The 6,921-nt window shown below is 41.4% G+C and overlaps 1 protein-coding gene across 2 annotated transcripts in view; it reads right to left on the reverse strand.

Moving 5' to 3' along the window:
- AIFM3 (AIF family member 3) overlaps window positions 1-6,019 on the reverse strand; it is a 123,690-nt gene extending 117,671 nt beyond the window's left edge. For both annotated transcript variants that reach the window (XM_082273371.1, XM_082273370.1), the window contains exon 1: window positions 5,764-6,019. The gene's annotated coding sequence lies outside the window, so the exon portion shown is untranslated. The remainder of the gene's footprint in view (window positions 1-5,763) is intronic.
- Between the last annotated feature and the right edge of the window lie 902 nt (window positions 6,020-6,921).

The following is a 6,921-nucleotide window of genomic DNA, read 5'->3' on the forward strand; positions in this document are numbered from 1 at the left end:
TTGAAGAAGGAGAAATGGAAAAGGAAAGTGATTACCTGGGTTGGAGGATTAGGGGTCAAACTTTGTCTGCTGAAGAGCATGCTGGAAAACTGGAGATTGAGGTGGAGATTGCACACATCCACTGGCAGTGATTCTGCCCAGCACTCAGGACAGTGCATGAAGGTTCACCCCTGTTGCTCCAATCTAGGTGATTACCTTCCCCCAGGGCCAGATTAACATAGGGGCTATTGGAGCTGCAGCTCCAGGCCCCTACCTTAATATAGGCCCCGGGTTGGCCATATCCACTGTTACCGCTCTTCTGTCACTTGTAAACACAGAAGTCTGGCTTCTATGCTCGCTTCCCCAGGCAGCTCCCTCAGAACCTCCCCACACAGCATGAAGGCCGGACAAGGAGGGACAGTTGCCGATGCATGGATGTGTTTATGGGCTTCAGAGACAGCATCCCATGTTGAATTAGGCATGCATGGCTGCACCATTCCTCCTCTGGGTGCATGCCAAGGCACGGTCCTTAAGGCCCTTCAAAATCCTCAGCACCGAGCCCATGAGGCTCTTAATCCGGCCCTGCCTTCCCCTCCAGCAAGACAGTTGAAAGCTACACACACCAGGCTTGGGCCTCCCTGTAGCATAGCACACCCACCCGGGAAGAAAAGCTGGGGAGACAATAACCTCAGCAACACCAGGCAAAGACTGTGAGGCACGAGAGCTTTCCTGGGTCAACCCAAATATTTATTTCCTTCTATATCATGCACCACTGCCAATAAACCTTCTAGTAGTTGGCCAGAGAGGCATAAATATTCATAACTCAGGCTACTGTATCCTCTTAAGCGGACTAAAGACAGATCGAAATTTGTCAGGTTTAGCAGGGACTGGCTGAATTCTGTTAAACGTGTGGCTGTCCCTGCTTGACAGAAGTCGATCTTTAGATACTCTTCTGTAGAAAGGACCTGCTGGAAAACTTTTATTGATCAGTAGCTGCAGCCACTGATCAGTGTATTCTGACAGTAGGGATTCCTGCTGTCAGAATACAATTTTCTGCTGACTAAACAAAACAAATCAACTATCTACGGCCAGATTTACACTATTGCCAGTGTAACAATAACACTTTTATGGTGTAGCACCCTACAGTTAGGTGCTAGGTAAAAGTATAGTGGGCCCTGACTGCCTAACAGCAGGGCCATAATTTCAGCTGGGCTGTCATGTCTCCCAGGTGTGTTTGCTGAGAGGGGAGTCTCCCCACTGGCTCCATGAGGGGATTCTCATTGGGCAGTGGAGGAAACCCAATCAGAGACACATTCAGGCCTGTATCTACCCCAGAAGGCAGATTCTGCTGCAGAGAATTCTGGGAGTGGGTATAAGTTTGAGGGGAATGCATGACGCAGCATCTTTGGCAGGAATCAGAGTCCCAGGAGGGAGAGTATGGCTGTCTCTCCTCCTGTCAGAAGGATCGGGTGTCTCGGGTGGCTGCCTGAGAATCCAGAGAGTGCTGAGCGGAGCTGCAGAGGGAGTGCCGAGGACCAGTGGAGAAAGAGGGGTTCAGTCCAGAAAAGCCTGCCAAGGTCGTGAGTACTGTGAACTGCCCCTAGGGGTCTGCCTAGTGTAGAGGGGACCACTCCAGTGAAGGAGTCAGCTAGCTGTAAAGAGGGTGCCTAGTAAGAGGACCCTGAAGTGTTAGAGGGGGTGCCTAGTCAGAGGACCCTAAAGTGTAGAGGGGGTGCCAGCAGTTGGGCCCTGAAGAGTTAATGTGTACAGTGTGCAGCGTACAGAGTTAAGAGTTGCAGTGGCACAAGCAGTGACAAGGAGCTACCTCAGTCAGTGAAGGGCTGAAGGGAGCTGTTCAGTGACTTTTGAGCTAAATCGAGTGTCAGGAGTCAATTGTTCTACAGTCCTGGATCTTCTGAGTTAACAAACAAGTTAAAATCAAAGTTCTAGCACAAGTTCAGCATAACAGTATCTTTAAACGCCAGGAAGCGCTGGTCAGCATTCAGCTGGCGTCAAGACAGCGCCAACGGGCATTTTTCTGTATAAAGTCCCAGTCAAAGCTAGTTGAGCCAGAGGAGTATCCCACTCATTCCCTTCTCCCATCCCAAAAATACAATAAACAAAACAAACCAAAGATGCCGGAATGTTCATTGTCTCAATTCTCACACCTGGGTCCACAACTTAAATGTGTTAATGTGTTGGAAGTGTCTCTAGTAACAATGGCAGACCCACATTAGGCACAAGGCCTAGAAATACTGCTACAATGGAAGACCTGAGGACAGCAGAACTAGCAGTCAATGCTCAAGCAGGCCACAGCTTTACAACACTAAATTTAGTCTAGGGAATCGGCTGCTTAGCGCTGTGTCCCTACATTTATTAATTCTTCTTTACATAATACCTGAAATTAGGACTATAGCAACCCATGAGTAATTTTTGTTTCATTCAACCAGCAGATTGACACAATTTCCCATCCACACACTCGATGTGGATGAAGGAATTCTCCCTGCTGAGCTTTTGTAGTCTCCCTGTTGTCAGAATACCTGATCAGCGTTGCAGGCTATAGCCTGCAGAACTGATCAAGCAGGGCTATACAGAAGTTGTACAGAAGTTGATTAGTTGATCAGTGTTGCTATTGTCTTTTACTGCTTTTATCTTTCTTTCAACACTGCTATTGTCTTTCTTTTTTCACACAAAATGAACAATTTTAATTCTGTAGTATTCTGGTTGAACTGGCACAAAAGCAAGACCAGTAGAACAGTATAACAAGTTGACCAACACTGATGTGTAGGTACTTACTTTGTTACTTTTTGACTGCCTTATAATTCACAGAATCAATATAGTATGCAGGTTTCTTGCTAAATGTACTTACTAGTTCAAAGGACTCAGCTGAACATGGATTGTTAAGTAAATATATGATTATCCATTATTATATCCAGACCTTTCCAATCCACTATTATTTCGTTGATCAAATTACTAGACCTTGAATTGCCTGGACAAACTAAAGCTTGGGGTGTTATTTCTTTTCTTTATGGTCTATTTAGATAATTATTATTATTATTGTTATAATACAGGATTTATATAGCGCCAACAGTTTCCGCAGTGCTTTACAATGTAGAGGGGGGACAGTACAATTACAATACAGTTCAATACAGAAGGGACGGGAGGGCCCTACTCAAGGAGCTTACAATCCAAAGGGAGATAATTAAATATAAATTAAATTATTCCCACAGAGATTCCCAGACAGACTGTATATTGATGGTAGGTTTAGATGAGACTCCCATGGTTCTCACATGGTTATAGAGAGTATATCTTACAGATCTGTAGACCATATTACTAAAGCCCCACAACAATCATCCAAGCACCCCAATTAAATACTTTTCATCTCTCAACGTATAGGCTCCAAAAACAGCTGATAAGAGGCTCTTGTCATTAGACATTTATAAGAAAAACAGTTCTTGGTGATCATTACCATTCAGTTCTCCCATGCTGCACTAGTATAATTAAATATGGCATCTGATTGGCTGAGGTGGCCAAACTGACCAGTTCATCTTTTAGAGACTTTAAATCAAGAGATGTCCAGTATTAACAACATAAAACCATACTAGCATAAACCAATTATTTGATAGAATTCCAATCAACGTTGATTGAAGATTTTTATGGCTGAATACGTTCTGTTTTCAAGTCTTGTATGTGCAATCTTAAAGTGTTGAATTGATATTGATTTCTCATTGAAACATGATACTATAAAGAGGAAGTCAGCCAATACATTCATAAAAAAAGAAGACAGGAGCAGATCTAATGCTCCTGTCTTCTGTGAAAGGGGTGCATTTTTGAAAAATTCACCAAGCTGTATGTCCTATGAAACTGCATTTACATTTTTTCTGTGAAAATTGGGGCAAAATCAAATGTTATTGGCCTATTTTATCTATAGGTTGAATTATATTAATTCATAATAAAAATAGAGTGGTTTGAGAAAATACTGTTTTATGGACACTAGATGAAGCTAACGATCATAGTAAATAAGTATGTATTTTCTATGATCATCACTTCCATCTAGTGGCCATAATGCAGCATTTTCTGATTTACTCTATACTGTATGGATGAATAACGCTGGACCTGGAGAGAAAGTAGCCTATTGAAAATTGTTTTTGTCCACATTTTCACAAATCAAATGTACATGCAGTTTTTTTATCGAATTAATGGCTCTTCAATTTTTTATTTTTTATTTTTTTTTTTTATAAATAAAACTAGACGGCATTTTTTGTATGATCTTCCTATTCACATGAAAGGGGAGTATGCTGCCTCAAGGATTTTTTGTATTTACCATTCATGCACATGTCTTCTTCTGCCAAGAAGGATAATATGTTCTTAAACACCCACAATTAAATAAAGTAGTATCTATTTATTTAATCATGTATTGTGAGTACTTTGCACTTTTGTATTATTTTACATATGTGTACAGTGACTTTTCCATAAAGAATATGTAGGTATATAATTACAATAATATACAAAAGTTTAGCCTGCATTTACAAATACCAGTATTAAAAAAAATATCTCTCTGCCTGGCCAGTTATTTTAATATGAATTCTAGCAAGAGTGAAAATAGCTCTTCTAAATATTAAAAAAAAAAAAAACCCTACTATCCAAATGACATATACTCACACAAAAAGTCAACTTCACAAATCTGAAAAAAATATGGAGCATTTAAACTGTAGCCAATAACTTTCACCTTTTTTTTCCACCTCTTTTCTGGGTGGTTTAATGTTTTCAGCTGTTCTGTATTAGATTCAGGGCTAAATTACAAGGGCAATTTTATCTAATCATGCTACTGCGCAATTAAAATTCATGCTGTCAGCCACCTAAATTTCAATACATTAAAATCAATTTGTTGTGAATGAGGCAATCGACAATATGTGGTTAAATCACTCAACATGATAATGATGATCATGGCAACGTAGTTTAGACAATGAGAAGAGAAATATTAAATACTGTACTGTCACCTAACAATTTTATTGATTTTTGTAATGTTTATACACTTTGTTTTATATGTCTTGAAAAATGTTTAATAAAAAAAAATGTTTGAATCTCCCTTTAATAGAATGCACCACTTTCACCTGTATCTCTGTATTTGCTCTATATATAGTTCAAATGTGCAGTACAGAGTGACAGCTAGCCCTGTGACAGTGGCAGCAGTGCTACAAACCAATGGATGATCCTGTCCTTTCGTGTCAATCATTATGTGACACTCTACCACAATAAGTAACTGTGGCAGGTTATATAATAAGCATATTATAAAGAAATATTAGACTAGACATCAGTTAATGGTGTTGTGCTCCCCATAACACACCACGTCACACGTTATGGATTTAATTGCCTTAGTGTGACCAAGTAAGTTTCTTGGTGCAGATGCTAAATGGTCAATGTACTCAGCCATACAAACTGCACCAATTACTGCTTTTTCAACAGAAGGGATCTGACAGATGCCCCTGGCTTTGCTTGCTTCCAGTCCAGCAGAAGATTTTGTCAAATAGAAGAGTAATGTGTTAACTGGCATTCATTGCCATGTTTTGGATCATTTCCTGAATATAGCATCCGGCAAAGTACAGGGTGCACATACCTATACCATTAGGCATGATGCTTGCACCTGCATTCTGACATATCCAAATCTGCATTGCACAGTAAAGCTGTTGTCAGTGTGCAGGTTTCCTTCATTTTGGATCTAGTTACCAAGTTTATTGACAATATATTGTTGTAGTAGTGATAGTAAAATCAGAATTCTCTTACCTTATAAGAGGGAATATGGCTGAGTTGCTCACAGCTCCTCTTGGCTTATTCAGAGCATGCAGAAACTGACATTAGCAAGACTGCAAATTCTTTGCATTGTATTCCACTCAGAGTATTTCAGACTGTGATGAAGAGAGGAGGGGGTAGGTATATTTTGAGGGAGGCTACAGAGAGAGAACTGCTAGTCTTGGGTTTGCAGCAGAGAACACTGCCAGCTCCCTACAGCTGCATGCAGTATTGATGAAGTAAGTCAGGATGCAAGCACAGCAAGAATTGTCAAACACTCTGACCCCTCCCACCCAGTCTATCCCCTAGCGTGAACCAGCTCTACTTCCAAGATAAGGATTCCCTGGAGTAATAACCCTTGTGTCACTCTGCACTTAGAGGAATCACACCTGAATGACTGATAGAAAAGATTGCTTATGTCACCAGAGGATATATAGGGTCATCTCAACCATCTTTGTAGTAGAAACTGGCCTGGGACACGAGATAGTGACTCTTTAGTACAACAATTGTAAACATACACCATTGTTTAGGTCAAGCATTCATGTTTATGTACCGCGTGCTCCCCTTTTGTACACTTACACCCAGCACCTGCCTTATCTTGAGAGAATAATTAAGAACTGGTCTGGCTGTTAAAACCAGTTCAGATAGTTGAAATGAACATTTTTCCCTAAAGCGTAACTCCACTTTTGTTGAGAAAAAAATATTCCCCTCTGGGTGATCTATTTAATTGTAAGAATCAGGGGAGGACTGGGCCAGGGGGCAGGGGGGCAATTTCCCCCTGGGCCGCTGTGATGCTCCATAAAAAGGCTGCTCCGCTTCTGCCACAGACATGCCTAAAGGATTCCTGGGGTCAGAAGGAGGACGGGAAGAGGGAGAGTGGGAGGGGGAGGGGGGCCGAGCAGCTTCACCTGGGCCAAAAGTTGCCAGCCTGCCCCTGGTAAGGATTTTAACCACTTAAGCCCCGGAAGATTTTACCGCCTTCCTGACCAGGGGGTTTTTTGCGATTTTTTACTGCATGACTTTAATGGACAATTGCGCGGTCGTGCGACGCTGTACCTAAACGAATTTCACGTCCTTTTTTTCCCATAAACAGAGCTTTCTTTTGGTGGTATTTGATCACCTGTGCGATTTTTTGATCATGCGCTATAAACA

This window comes from Pelophylax lessonae (genome assembly GCF_965119305.1).
Source record: "Pelophylax lessonae genome assembly, chromosome: 1".
Taxonomy (NCBI): Eukaryota; Metazoa; Chordata; class Amphibia; order Anura; family Ranidae; genus Pelophylax; species Pelophylax lessonae.